General features: G+C 43.1%; 1 pseudogene; it reads left to right on the forward strand.

Moving 5' to 3' along the window:
- Positions 1-13,428: 13,428 nt before the first annotated feature.
- LOC119513886 lies at positions 13,429-13,608 on the forward strand (annotated as a pseudogene).
- The last annotated feature ends 934 nt before the right edge of the window (positions 13,609-14,542 follow it).

Here is a 14,542-nt window from a genome sequence, read left to right on the forward strand (position 1 = left end):
TCCGTCAATTCTAACAAATGTTCCACACCAATGCAGGGTGTTTATAGTAGAGTGGTATATGGGAATCCTTTATTTTATGCCTGATTGTCCTGTAACAACTTCTCTAATAAATAAATTAATTAATTAAATTAAAAGAAAATAATAAAAATTAAAATGCAGAGAAATGAGTTCCTAGATAACCATGAACACAGTGCATTGTGATGGCATCTAAGAAAGCGAGCCCGGGGGTGGGAGTCAGAAGAACGCCCACAGAATTCTTACTGTTTACGAGTTGAAAAGTCTAAAGAAGTGAGAAAGACAATCCACTACTCAGACGCAATCCCTAGAACGCAGCCTTCCAAACTTCTTTTTCTGTGTTTTAAATAATTGAGCTATCAAGATATAATTTTGTGTCCTGCTTTCTTTCATCCCATACAATAAAAGAGCCATTTTCCCTACTTAACTATCACTAAAAGAAAAAGAGAGAGCAGTTACTTCCAGTCTTTATAAAGGCCATAATCTTTGATTCAGTGTTTCTCCTACCATTTCTATTTAAATCTAGACTAAGAAAATAATCCACCCTGGAAAACTATTTATGTCTAAAATGTCCATCAAAGCATTATTTAGAAGAGTAAAAAATTGGTGACAGCGAGAATTTCCAATAATAGAGAAAAAGTTAAATAAATTATAGTAAATCTGTGAGAAGGATTACCTTAAAGTAATTAAAAATTACTTTTTCTAAGAATGTTTACTGGTAAAGGGTAATGCTTCCCAAAAGCAATGTTAAATAAATAAAGCAGGATAAAAGACTATGTATTTTCTTATCCAGTTTTTAAAATGCACATACATAAATTTATATACAACTATGCACAGAAAAAAAAGTGAAAATATCATCCTAAAAGTGTTCACCATTCATACCTCTAGATGGTGGGAGTCACATGAATTTTATGTTCTCATTGTATTTTTCTACACTAAATTTATGTAACAAGTAGGCATTAATTTCTTTACCCAAAAGGGGATAAATATTTTCAGAAAGCCCCTTGATTGAGTTAATGCATGAAAGTCATTAGTAATAAAAAACTTAGAAATTCCACTTTATACATGAATGATAGCTGAAATAAATCATATTTGTATGACAATCCTTAATTAGGTAGAAATAGCAATACTTAAAAAAACTGTCTTGAATTAAGTTTTAAAGCTTTTGATTCATAAATTCTAAGTTAAGCACTAGAACTGTCAGGATTGCCAGATCAATCACTTCATATCCAGGTCAATTTTTTTATGACATCTTGAAATGTTATTTCATCAACTTAGGCACTGGAGATGATTGAGATGATAAAGAGTTGAATTTTACAAACTCTTCAGGTCAAAATTTGTATTTTCAGAGACTGCTGTATGTTTCCATCCTCCAAGCCAGCGAAGTTCCTTCCCAGAGCACCATGCACAAAGAAGAGATGTTAATGGCCCGTGAGGCGTTTGAATACATTTCACAATCTGTAGTATAACTTCAAATTAGCCACCCAGCCCACCAGGACATGGGAGAGAGAAGAGAAGAGTAGGAAACAGGAGGAGGGTCAACTGCTCTCTAAGAAGAAAGCAGTTCACGGACGATATACCCGGGCCCACGGGTTCTCTGTTCTTGCTCATATTTGCTTTCAATATTGAAGTGGGCAAAATGATGCAACCACTGGGGAAATCAGTCTGGTGGTTCCTCAGGAAGTTGAAAATAAAATTACCGTGTGACCCGCCATCCCACTTCTAGGTATATACCCAAAAAATTGAGAACAGGGACTCAAACAGATATTTGTATACCAGTGTTCACAGCAGCATCATTCACAATAGACAAAAGGTGGAAGCAACCCAAGTGTCCACCAATAAATGGGTGGATAAACAAAATATGGTATGTACAAATGTTTTAGTTTGTTAAAGTTGCTGAATTACAATATACCAGAAACTGGGTTGGCTCTTGCAATAGGGATTTATTGGCTTACAAGTTTATGGTTCTGAGGCCGTGAAAACATCCAAATCAGGGCATCAACAGGAAAATACCTTCTTCATGAAGAAAAGGATGTTGGTGATCTGGGGCTCTTCTGTCACACAGCACGGTGGCATCTGCTGGTCCTTCTCTCCTGGGTTTTGCTTCTTGCAGCTCTTAGCTGCTCCATCTGTGGTTTTCCTCCTGTTTCTGTGTTTCTCTCTTTTAGCTTCTGTGTTTTCTCTCTAGTTCATGCTCTTATAAAGGGCTCCAGTAAAAGGATTAAGACCCACCTGGGGCAGCCTCAACTGAAATAAGCTAATCAAAAAGTCCCACTCACAATAGGTCAACATCCACAGGAATGGATTAGCTTTAAGAACATGACTTTTTTCTGGGCTCCATAAAACTTCCAAACCATCACAACATACAATGGAATATTATTTAGCTGTAAAAAAGGAAGGGAATTCTGATGCACGTTACAACATAGATGAAACTTGAAGACATCATGTAGAGTGAAATAAGCCAGACACAAAAAGATAAATATTGCATGGCCTCACTTGTATGAAATGCCTAGAAGAAGGAAATTTCATAGAGACAGAGAGTAGATTACAGGTTACCAGGGGTCACGAGGGCAGGGAGGGGAAGAGGGAGTTATTGCTTAATGGCTGCCAAGTTTCTATTTGAGGTGATGAAAAAACTGGGGCAATGGATATTTATGATGTAGCACGATACTGTGAAGGTAATTAATACTATTCTATGTACACTTGAAAGTGGTGAAAATGGGAACTTTTGAGTTGAGTTGTATATGTTAATGTAATAAAAAGTTTTAAAAAATGTAACGGTGGGGAAATTGAGGCAGCTTATTGTACTAGAAAGAACACCGACTTCAGAATCCTGGCTCTGCTACCTGTAGGTTGTGTAACTTTAAGTATTTTCTTCACCTCCCTGAGACTTCAGTGTTGTAAAATGGTGATAAGGATTCTTACAATCACTCTGTTTTAGTTTCCCAGCTGCTAAGACAAATACCATAAAATGTAAACAATGGGAATTTATTGGCTCATGGTTTTGAGGCTGGGAGAAGTCCACCATCGAGATGTCAGCAAGCCAATGCTTTTTCCCTGAAGATTGTGGCATTCTGGGGCTGGCTGCTGGTGACCCTTGGGTCCTTGGCTTTTCCATCACATGGTGGCATCATCTCCTTTCTCTTCTGGGTTCTGGTGACTTCCAGCATCTTGCTTCCTGTTGACTTTTTCCCCGTGGCCTTCTCTGTAAGTCCTCCAGTAAAATGATTAAGACCCATCCTGGTCCAGCTGGCCACACCTTACCTAAAAATAGCATCTTCAAAAGGTCCTATTTACAATGTGTTCACATCCACAGGAATGGATTTAGATTAAGAACATATTTTTCTGGGGCACATAATTCAACATACCACATGCTCTTTGAAAAATCTACAATTTCTTTAATGTTGGCAATTCATTATTAATTTTTATTTTTTTTAATGTTAAAGCCCTGGTGGACCAAATTAAATACACAAATGGGTGGCAAAAGTCTAATGGGAGTCCGTATGTTGTTGGGGATAAGATCTTGGCTTCTGGAATCTGACTCTGGTTTGAGTCTTGCCTCTTCCTGTGTGACTTTGGGCAAGCTCAGCATTGCTAAGCTATGACGTCTGCCTGTGCAGAAGAGAATACTGTGAGAATATCTTCCTCGTGAGAGTTTGGGAAGACTAAATGAGATCACGCACATTTAGCATACTGCCTGACAGGGTAAGCTCTCAACAACTAGAGTTGTTATTGTTTTTAATTCTGTTGTAAGTCTGATTGGAGAAGCTGCGGAAGGCCTTGTAGAGAGGCAAAGAGGGACGGATGACTAAAAGAACCTAGGAGAGTTTGTCAAGTTGACGTCCATTCCTTCAACACATTGTTTGAGAGTCTACCAGGTTTCAGACTCTTTCTAGGATCTGGGGGAGCAGCGTTGAAGAAAATACAAGTCCCTGCTCTTATGCAGCTTACATTCAAGTTGGGGAATGTTCTAGTTTGCTAATGCTGCCAGGATGCAAAACACCAGAAATGGATTGGCTTTTATAAAAGGGGTTTATTTGGTTACACAGTTACAGTCTTAAGGCCATAAGTGTCCAAGGTAACACATCAACAATTGGGTACCTTCATTGGAGGCTGGCCAGTAGTGTCCAGAAAACCTCTGTTAGCTGGGAAGGCATGTGGCTGGTGTCTGCTCTGGAGTTCTGGTTTCAAAATGGCTTTCTCCCAGGACGTTCCTCTCTAGGCTGCAGCTTCTTTCCAAAATGTCACTCTCAGTTGCTCTTGGGGCGTTTGTCCTCTCTTAGCTTCTCGGGAGCAAGAATCTGCTTTCAATGGCCATCTTCAAACTGTCTCTAACCTGCAGCTCCTCTCTTAGCTCCTGTGCGTTCTTCAAAGTGTCCCTCTTGGCTGTAGCAAGCTCGCTCCTTCTGTCTGAGCTTATATAGTACTCTAGTAAACTAGTGAAGGCCCACGCTGAATGGGTGGGGCCACACCTCCATGGAAATTATCCAATCATAGTCATCACCCACAGTTGGGTGTGTCACATCTCCATGGAAACACCAAAGAATTACAATCTAATCAACACTGATACATCTGCCCATACAAAATTACATCAAAGATAATGGCTTTTTGGGGGACATAAAACATTCAAACTGGCACAGGGAAGATGAGTCTTTAAATATATGCTTGGTGGTATATAAACACTACAAAGAAAAGTAAATCAAGGGGAAAAAAATAACCAGGTATCTGTTGCATTTAATTGTCACTGTCTCTTTAGTTGGTCTTTCTTTCTTCTTTTTTATTAATTATGGAAACATATATATAAAACACAAACTTCCTCATCTCAGCCACTCCCAAGTCTAGCATTCAGTGGGATTAATCACATTCACAAAGTTTTGGTGCCCTCACCACCATCCATTACTGAATCAGTCCAATATAGAATCAACCCAATACAGAATATTCATCGGATGAAACACTATATGGGAGAGAACATGGAGATCATATGAAACATGGGTGATTTCCAAAGGCATAAAAGGAGGTGAAAAGAGCAGATGCAAAGAAAATGATTCCATCCATATAAAGTTCAAAACGGGCAACACCTTTTGGTGTTTAGAGATGCAAACTCCTTGGTGCAAAGCTCAAGAAATTCATGAAGTGGTTGTCACAGGTGTTAGGATAATGGAAAACCCAGTGGGGCAGGAGGAAGTTACGATCAGAGGGGGCAGACAGGGGGCTTCTGGGGTGCCCATGGGGTACTATTTCCTCACCTGGGTAGGATAGATGAGATAATGTTAAGCTGTGCAAACGTGTTGTATACATTTGTCTGCATGTATATTTCACCATTTCTTAAATGCAAAAAAAAAAGCAGAAGTGAGTAGAGAATAAAAGTACATGGGGGAGAATATCAGAAAGAAGGACATGTTTGTGCAAAGGCAGGGAGATGCAACGCCACATGCTGCGTTCTGAGAAGCAAAAGATATTCAGTGTAGCTAGAGCGTGAATTATGAGGAGGCTATGAAAGGGGAAGGAGGGGAAGAGGCAGGCAGGGCCAGGCCGTGAGAAACTCTGGGTGTCACGCCGTGATAAGGAATGCACACTGATTCCTGCAAGCAAAGGCAACCACTGAAGGTTTCTGGCCATAAACCAGAACTATCCACCAGGTGCATGTGGAGGGTGGATTGTGGCCAGGTGGGTGCAGGGACAGACAGAGGTGGAAGGTGGCACTTACCACCAGCCAGGCGAGATGACCCACGTCCTCCTGGACGGAGAGGCGAGAAGGCTACACATACCCTTGGATGAAAGTGCCTGAGAGGAAAAAGCTATTGGCTAAGATCAGAGACCAGGCAAGTCCGGTGCATTATAAAATAATAAAGGGTGTACCTTGGGGGAAATAGGCAGCAGCTACTCAAGAAAAGGGGATGTCAGTGTGTGCACGTGGGGTTTCCAAAAGAGACTCAAAAAAGGCATGGGATCTGAGCTGGAGTGAAAAGGATTAAGACTCAGGGAGAAACAGGAAGGACAGTGGGGGTTTCATGTGTGGGTTGAGGGAACAGAAAGAGCCCCCCTGAGGAGGTGGGAAGAGAGAGAGAAGCAGATTGGAAGTGGTTCCCTTTGCAAGGTAAAAGGGGATCAAGCTAAAGAACACCAACTCTCGGGGGTCGGCAATGCCCCCTGCATCATTTAGAGCAGTGGTTCCTCCCCTGCGACCCCAGAGGTATATATATATGTGTAAAGTAAATATATATATAAATATAAGTGTATATATGTAAGTATGTATATAAATATAAGTGTATATATACATATTCATAATAAAACAATATTTAATCTCTAAATAAAAACAGTAACAGCCGTACTTTTGCCTAACATAATTCAACTGTCCTGAAGACAGTCAGAAACAGAAACACCCTAACACTTTCCCCAGAAGAAGACGCAAGCCCTTGGGGGATATCCACTCTTAAACTTGATATCCTGTAACTTAATACTATGACATGAAGTTAACACAGCTTATGTAATCATGATAAGGGGATAAGACAGGAAGAACAGAAAGATATTTGCTTTATGTATTATATAAACATATTCATAACAAAACAAGGAAGAAATAGTCATAACCATTACAGTCCTTGCTACTTCTGCAACTTGTATGTGGCCATAGCTCATATCTATCACTACCTTCTTCCACTACCCACGCCATTTTCCCTTTACCCTCAGCAGGGCATTGTTCTTTGCCTGGTGGCGTGACCCAAAACTTCATTCCTGAAGTTTCTGGGTCATTAGAAGTCCTTCCTGGATTGGGGGTTGCTGGAATCTTCCATGACTTTAGTCACAGGGCATGTCAGTACAAGAAACGCCCTAGGGGATCTCCTGTATCCAGGCAAACTCTTCTTTACCTCCATTGTGTAGTCGCAGTGCTGTTTCCCCTTGATAGGATCAATCACTCCAGCCGGTACAGTAATTCCCTTCTCTGTCAGTTGATTCAGAGGCATGAGGAGCCCAAAGTGACTGGGTGGGTCTTAACTTCCAGTTCAATGGGATCATTGTTCACCTCCTTTTCGAAATAAGACCTCTAGACCAACAGAGCTTAAGGTCATGGGAAGAGGAAGCAAAAACATTTCTAGTGGATCAGTAGGTGTAATGTCTTGATTGCAAGACCCGTGAATCCTGGCTATTGGAGAAACAGCACCATAGAGTGGACTCTGATTTCGAGAACAAACCACCTCCTGGAGAGCACTGCCCCAGCCTTGAAAGGTATTGCCACCCAGTTGGTGCCATAACTGGGTTTTCAAAAGGCCAGTCCACCATTCTATCAACCCAGCTGCTTCAGGATGATGGGGCACATGGTAAGACCAGGGAAGTCCACGAGCAAGAGCCCATTCCCTCCCTTTCATTTGCTGTGCAGTGAGTTCCTTGATCAGGAGCAACGCTGTGTGGAATACCATGATGGTGGAGAAGGCATTCTAGAAGTCTGGTAGTTTGGGCAGAAGCATTGTGCGCAGGGAAGGCAAATCCGTATCCAGAGCACCTGTCTATTCTAGTAAGAACAATACACTGCCCCTTCCATGATGGAAGTGGTCCAATTAATCAACCTACCACCAGTAGCAAACAGGGCAGTCTCTAATTCCAGAGGAAAAATGAAATCCCAAAGCAGGTAAACTGAGGTAGAATCTCAGTCATACTGACCGGGCTAACGAGGCAAGGGCTGGAGGGGCTCCCACAACTCTGAGGGTACTGGGGTTTGATGACTTTCCTAGAGCATCAAATACCAGCTTTAGAGCAAAGGGATTGTTTTCAGATACCCCCACAAAGGATCCTGAGGCTTCAGATATTCATCCCGCCCTGAGCAGAACAAGTCAGGAAGTGTGGGTAACGGAGAGCAATGCTTATGGAATATTAACCGTGTGCCCGGTGGTTTGATAAGTGTTTCTCTTTCTGTCCCTACAAACCCATTAGGCCAGTCTCATAGACTCCAGGCTACCATCAAGGAATCTTGAGTTCAAAGAGGTTTAATAATTTTTTCAAGGCAAAAGAGTCTTAAGTGCTAGTGCAGAGGTTCAATTCTGGAGTGGAATGAGCTGAGCCTGTAAGTCAAGGGCATGAGAAACACAAGTTGGGAGAACTGAGGCAAGAAGTTATTCTTAAGAGTGTGCACTGGTCCCCAGCCTTGTCAGCTCCCAAGCCCCCTTCTGCCACCCCAGCATTTGAATCCCCCTATAATATTGTAATTAAAAGGTTATATGGGCAGAAGACAAAGACTCAAATGGACATTCACACTCAATTGTAGTCCTAGAATAGAGTTCATTGCTCTTGACTTCTTATATACAGAAAAGACGGTCAATTCCATTGAAAGAGCTTTCAGATTTTATTAACTACCAACTGGATGCTTTGGAGTTACCACTTTAAAAGAGGCTTAATTCAATGATGTCCTGCACTCTACCAACTTTCCAATCACCAAATTCAAAGCAGTCATCTCTTGATGCTCCATGTAATAAATACATTATTCTGATGCTGTGAAACCTTTGGTCCCCAGGGGCCCTAGAAACCTTAAAGAAAAAACACTTGAAATGAGAATGTTTGCCCTGTTGAGCAAGTTATCAATGAATATCTATGTCTATCCATTGATCATTAAGGGGAAAAAAAATCTAAATTGACATAATGTCAGTAAGATCCTATAAATAGTAAACAATATTTTTAAAAAACAATAAAATATTACAATTTTCTCTGGAGTCTTCAGTAGGGCTAAGATTTTCTTGAACCTCCAATAGTTCAACCTGCTTTACCAGGCTCCCAGACACCTAAGGAGCTTATGCAATCTGAAGGCACCCATGTTGGGACACCTGGGGGAGCAGAGGTTAGTCAGCAAGCTAAACCCCCACTCCAGGTGCCACCTTATTCTGCTACAACCACCTGCTCTTCCTTTCTGGCTTCCCATCTAAGCTTTAGGATGGATATCCACCGTGTGGTTAAGCCATTAGCCCGTTGGTCATCTTTGCTGCCCCCTAAATCCCCTCAATTTGCTCTCTAGATTCCTAAATCCATTGACTTCCCTCCACCCCCCACCCACTACCATAGACCTGGCCTCCATCACCTCTCGTGGTGGTCACTTCAACAGCACCTAATTGACCCCTTCACCTCTCCTCCTAATTCTTCCACTCTCTACACAGCAGCCAGCAGGATCTTCCTGAAGGGCACATCTGACAAGTTCTCCCACGTTCCACAGCCTTCCGAGTTCATTCCAAATAAACTAGCTAGCACGCAACTGGTGGAAGTCTGTGCTCTTATCTCCTGCTTTGGAGGCTCACAGGTCCTGGGGATCTGTTGTGGTGCATCATTTCTTTCCGTTACACAGTTCCCTAAGTCTTCCCTTCATCCCCCACAAGGGCAGGGCTGAGGTCCCAGATATTCACATTGTACGTCTGTAGTGGTTAACAAAGACTTTGGGGGTGCCTGTTGGAGGGGATTAGAGCCCTGTCCAGCAACACCTTAAATTGGGGGTCCAGCCTCCCCTCCTCGCTCTGCCACCGGGAGTCTGCCCAGCCCATCTCTTTCCATCTCCCTGTCCCTGAAGGCCACGCCCAGAACTGAGTTTTTCTCCAGGTCATTTTTCTCTAGGTTCTGGCTCCCTAGACACTTGTCTCTAGAGTCCATCACAAGAAAATTTAAATCCCTTAGTTTATTTTTATCTCTCCTTCAGAAGTCATCTTTTACATTTTTAGCACACTTTTAATGTCTCTTTGCTCACCTGCTCTCATCCAGACTAAGGCCAAAGCCTTATCTTTTCAAAACCCCAAATCCTTGTTGTTTCTTAACCGTAAGAAAAGCTCTCTAAGAAGAAGTCTGCCCTAATTAATAGTGGCTAGTTTTTAAAATATCACCTTTTTTCCCCCTCCATGTAAAACCATCTTGTCCACTCACCTTTTCAACAGTCTTATTCTATTCTTTTGCACTCAGGATAAAAATCCAAAATTCTTTCATTCAACAGATAACTAAGCAACTATTATGCATCACTGACTACACCTTTCTGGTGACTAAGAAGCCATCGTCTCTGCTGTCATAGAGATCACAGACTAGTGCTGGAGAAAGAAGATATGCAAACACAAATAATTACAGAACTATAAACTGTGGCAAGTGCTATGAAGGAAGAGGATTGGATTGTCTAAGCTAAAGTTAGAGAGGAACTTAATTTTTATTGGGGATTGTTCCAATTTTCTGTCATTATCAAACCATCGAAAAACTTAGCAGCTGAAAATAAAAAGTGGCTATTACCTCTCTGGATTTTGTTGGTTGCCTGGGTTCTGCTGAGCGGTTCTTCTGTTCCCCATGATGTCGGCTGTGACTGCAGTGAGCTGGGGCCCAGCTGGGCTGGACCATCCACGACAACTGACCACGATGGCTGGTGGCTAGCACTGGCTGTTTGCTGGGAGCTCAGCTGAGAGTGTTGACCAAATGCCCACACACAGCCTCTCCCTGTGGTTTGGGCTACTCACACCGTGGCAGCTGGGTTCCAATAGTGGGCATCCCAAGAGGAAGGACTCAGATGGGGCCAGGTATTATTTCTGTTGTCTTCTGCTGGTTAGAGCAGTCACGGGCCCCAGTGCAGAGGCAACATGGAAGTGAGCTACACAAGAGTGTGAACAGGAGATGTGGCTTATTGGGGTCAGCAAAATAATAGGGAGTCAGGGAAGGTCTCTGAGGAAGTCACAGGGGTGGGGAGTAGAGATCTGAGAGATGAGTACAAGTCAGGCAAAGTCCTGGAAGAAGAGAATCCAGAAAGAGAACTTGGCTCCTTCTGGTTGCTGAAAGAAGACCACTCTGGCCAGAGCATGGCGCAAGGAGAACAGGGTCTAAAATAAGGCTGAGTAGGGGCTTTCAAGAAAAATCAAGGAATGTAGATTTATTGAAATGTAACGGGGTGGGGGGGGCTCTTTAAGGGCTTTTAGCACACAATCCAATATGAGTTGATAAAAGATTCCTCCAGCCACCGCAAATAGAATAGATTGGAGAAGGTAGGAGGAAACATGTAGAAGGGCAGTTAGGCGGCTACTGCAGCAGGCCAACGAGACAGCACGATGACAGCTTGTGCTGGGTGGTGGTGTCTGGGGAGACAGAAAGGAGCGAATGGATTTAGATGATCTTCTGGAAATTGTCTTGACAGGCCTTAGTGATGGATTGGATGTGGGGAGTGTGGGAGAAAGGGATGTCAAGAAGGACTCCAAGTTTCCTAGCTTGAGCATCCCGAGCAGGAAAGATTAGAGGGGAAGACTTAGGAAAGAGAACCAAGCATTCCGTTTGGGGCATGTTTATGTTATGGAGACATCCAAAGAGGGATATCAGGTAGACGTCCAGAGAGAGGAGTCTAGAGTGCAAAAGGGAGGGCTGGACAGCTGTTAATTTGCCTGCTGCAAAATCTTTGGCTCAACCCCCCAGACTGACACAAACCACTTCTCCTGCACACTCTATGATGCATCCCGACCTGCCGTATATTTTCACATCTAGATTTTTGCACGTGATGTGCCTCCTTGCAACCCTCATTGTAATCGCTGGCTACCAGGATTTGAGCCGCCCCCACGCCACCCCAAAGCAGGTTAGAGACCCCTGTCCCAGATTCCCACAGCACCTTGTCAGAGCCCCATCCCACTGCCCTCAAGTTGCCTCTTTGCTTGTCTTTTAACCTCCCCCCCCCCCACCATGGAATGTGAATTCCTTTAAGTGGGAAGTACGTCTTGCTTACGGTTCTGTTCCCAGCAGTAATAAGTGCTCGGTAAATATCTGAGGAATGAGCGAGCCCATCTCTGACTCCAGCCTCTCCTCGCTCCAATTCTAATTGAACATCAGCTCCAGAATAAATTTTCCTAAACATCCATCTCATCGGATGACTAATGTCCTCAAGAAGCTCCACAGGCTTCCTCTGGTTTACTGCTTTGTTACTTTGTTTCTCTTGCTGAATTTGTAGAAAGAGAAAACACGCAACGGGTAGATGTTTTGAGCTCAGGATTTCTTGGAGGATTTATAGATCAGCAAGGGAAACACTAGAGCAAGAAGCACGGGGTGATAGAGGGTGTTGACAGGAGTGCAACATTGAGAGTGTAATTAACGCTGAATGGTATACTTGGAAGTGGTTCAAATGGGAAATGGTATGCTGTATATATTTGACTGCAATAAAAATCTTCTTAAAAAAGACGCACTGGGGGATGTAAAGGAGCTGCTGATAACTTCTCACAGGTAAAAAGGCAGGTCGAGGGGTGGCTGGGGGGGGCTTTAATTCCTTATATTCATCTTCTTCAGAAAACATTATGCATGAAGATCCTAAAGCCACTTAGTTCACAAAAAATTAGACCTTCAGGACGGAGCAAAACCATCATAGGCTCTCAGGTGGGTGTCCTGGCTGGGATCCCATAGATGCACCACTGCAGCACATTTTGTGTAGTAATATGACTATTTTAGCATCTCTTGTACTTAATAATAATCAAAATGAGTGAGAATGGAAAAAGAAGAAACTAGATACTGGTGGTAGCAACTGAAGGTTTCCACGAACTTATTCTAAGTGAGAACCAGACAGCCAGCCTGCCTCCCTGCCTTGACTGGCCGCTCAGTGGACTTCAGTGGTCAGCTGTGTTTCCTGCTGTGAAGGATTAGAAGAAACAATTATAGGTCATGTTATGGGTTGTGGCCTTCAAAAAATATCTGTTGGAAATCCCAGCCTCCAGGACGTCAGGATGTGGCCGTAATACAGATGGAATCAGGCGAGTTAAACGAAGTCACACTGTCACGCAATATGGCTGGTGTCCACATAAGAGGGGGCACAGAGATGGGGGAGATTCCACGAACAGAGGCAGAGTCTGAGTCATGTCCCAACCCAAGACCACCAAGGCTCGCCGGTCTCTGCCAGAAGCCAGGAGACTCTTACCTGCAGAGCTCAGGGGGAGCCTGACCCTTCTCCCATCTGGAAGTCAGACTTCCATCCTCCAGGACCGTGGGACAGTCAATGCCTGTGGTTTGTAGCCATCCAAAGTGTGGTACTTTGTCACAGCAGCCCTCGGAAACAAAAATAGATCATATACGAAATGCCAGGAATGTATCGTGGAAGATTGACTCTAGTAGGGAAGGGGAAATTGGGAATTCAAAGTATTTTAATTCTCTTAAAAAAAAAAACACATTAGGACATGTAAGTCTATCATTCAACTTTCAGCCAGTTTCAGGAACTCATTAGAGATGAAAGTTTGGGGCTCATCTTTGAAATGCTGTGAGCTAGACTGGGTGAGGGTTTCCCCTGAAGAAGGCAGTTCTAAGAGGTGACTGCTTCATTACTGGTTTTACTGGTGAAAAGAATGATACAAAGGAAAAGATACTTGTTGGGGAATCTAAACTCGCTAGTTCTAAACTGACATGGAATTGGACGTTTTCTCCCTTCGTCTACCATTGTGGACTCCCAAACTGGCCATGTCTTCTCACCAGACTTTTAGGATCAAGTGATTCCTTACCAAAAATCAAAAGCATAATCATCCCGTTCCCCAGTGGATTCAAATGAAAACTGGTAATAAAATCAAGTGTGACTTCAAGAGGAGACATTGGAGAAGAATCAAGCTGGGGTCGGAAGGAGCACATATTTATGCCGTCTAAAGGTCTCTAGTGTGTCACCAAGTCAAGTTGAAAAGTCACCACTGTCTGAAGAGTTGGACATGCTTTATTGGGAAAATACTGATTTATTTGTTTTTATACTGCATCACTAGGTTGGTTCAGTAATAAACATGAGAGAACTTTTGTTTGGAAAAAAAGATGCCATGGAATGAGAATGGTGGTTCTCAAATTTCAGCGTGAATCAAAACCATCGGAAGTGCTTGTTACAACCCTGCATTTCTGAATCAGTGGGTCTGGAGTGAGGCCTGAGAATCTGCATTTCTGTCACGTTTCTGAGTGATGCTTGACCCAGGGGCCATGCTTTGAGAACCACTGCAAACCCAGGCTTCTCAGCCTTGGCTACACACTAGAATGGTTGGCAAGCTTTGTGACCACACCAGTATCGGGGGCCCACCCCCTAGAGATCTGATTTAACTTGGTCTGAAGTGTGTTCAGGTTTCAGAAATTCCTCAGACTTCTCCAGGTCATTCGAATATTTGCCCAAGCTTGAGAACCACTGCTCAAAACTGTACCGTCAAGTAGATTTTCATTCTGTTTTCTTACCTTTCTGTAAAAAAAAAAAAAACATAAAATTGATGGGATGGGTGCAAAGTCAGGTCAACACTCAAGGCATCACACCTATTTCGCCAAGTGGCATCTTCCTAGCTTGGAAGGAACTGGTGTCTATGCAACTTTGGCCTTTGAAAACCAAATTTTAAGGAAAACAAACTGTAGCCTCCTTGTACGTGGCCTCAGCTCCTTCCTTGGACTCACCAACACCCATGTCTACTTCCGTCAAAGTGCTCTTTTCACCATCTCCCCACCATACTAGACTCATTTCCAACTCTGTGCTCCCCCCTTCTCCAGGAGCCTTCCCAGCAAGAGTTGCAGCATTACCCAAAGTGTGAAAAAACCAACAGAACCACCGAGATGGTTT

This window comes from Choloepus didactylus, chromosome 18 (assembly GCF_015220235.1).
Source record: "Choloepus didactylus isolate mChoDid1 chromosome 18, mChoDid1.pri, whole genome shotgun sequence".
NCBI classification, from domain to species: Eukaryota; Metazoa; Chordata; class Mammalia; order Pilosa; family Megalonychidae; genus Choloepus; species Choloepus didactylus.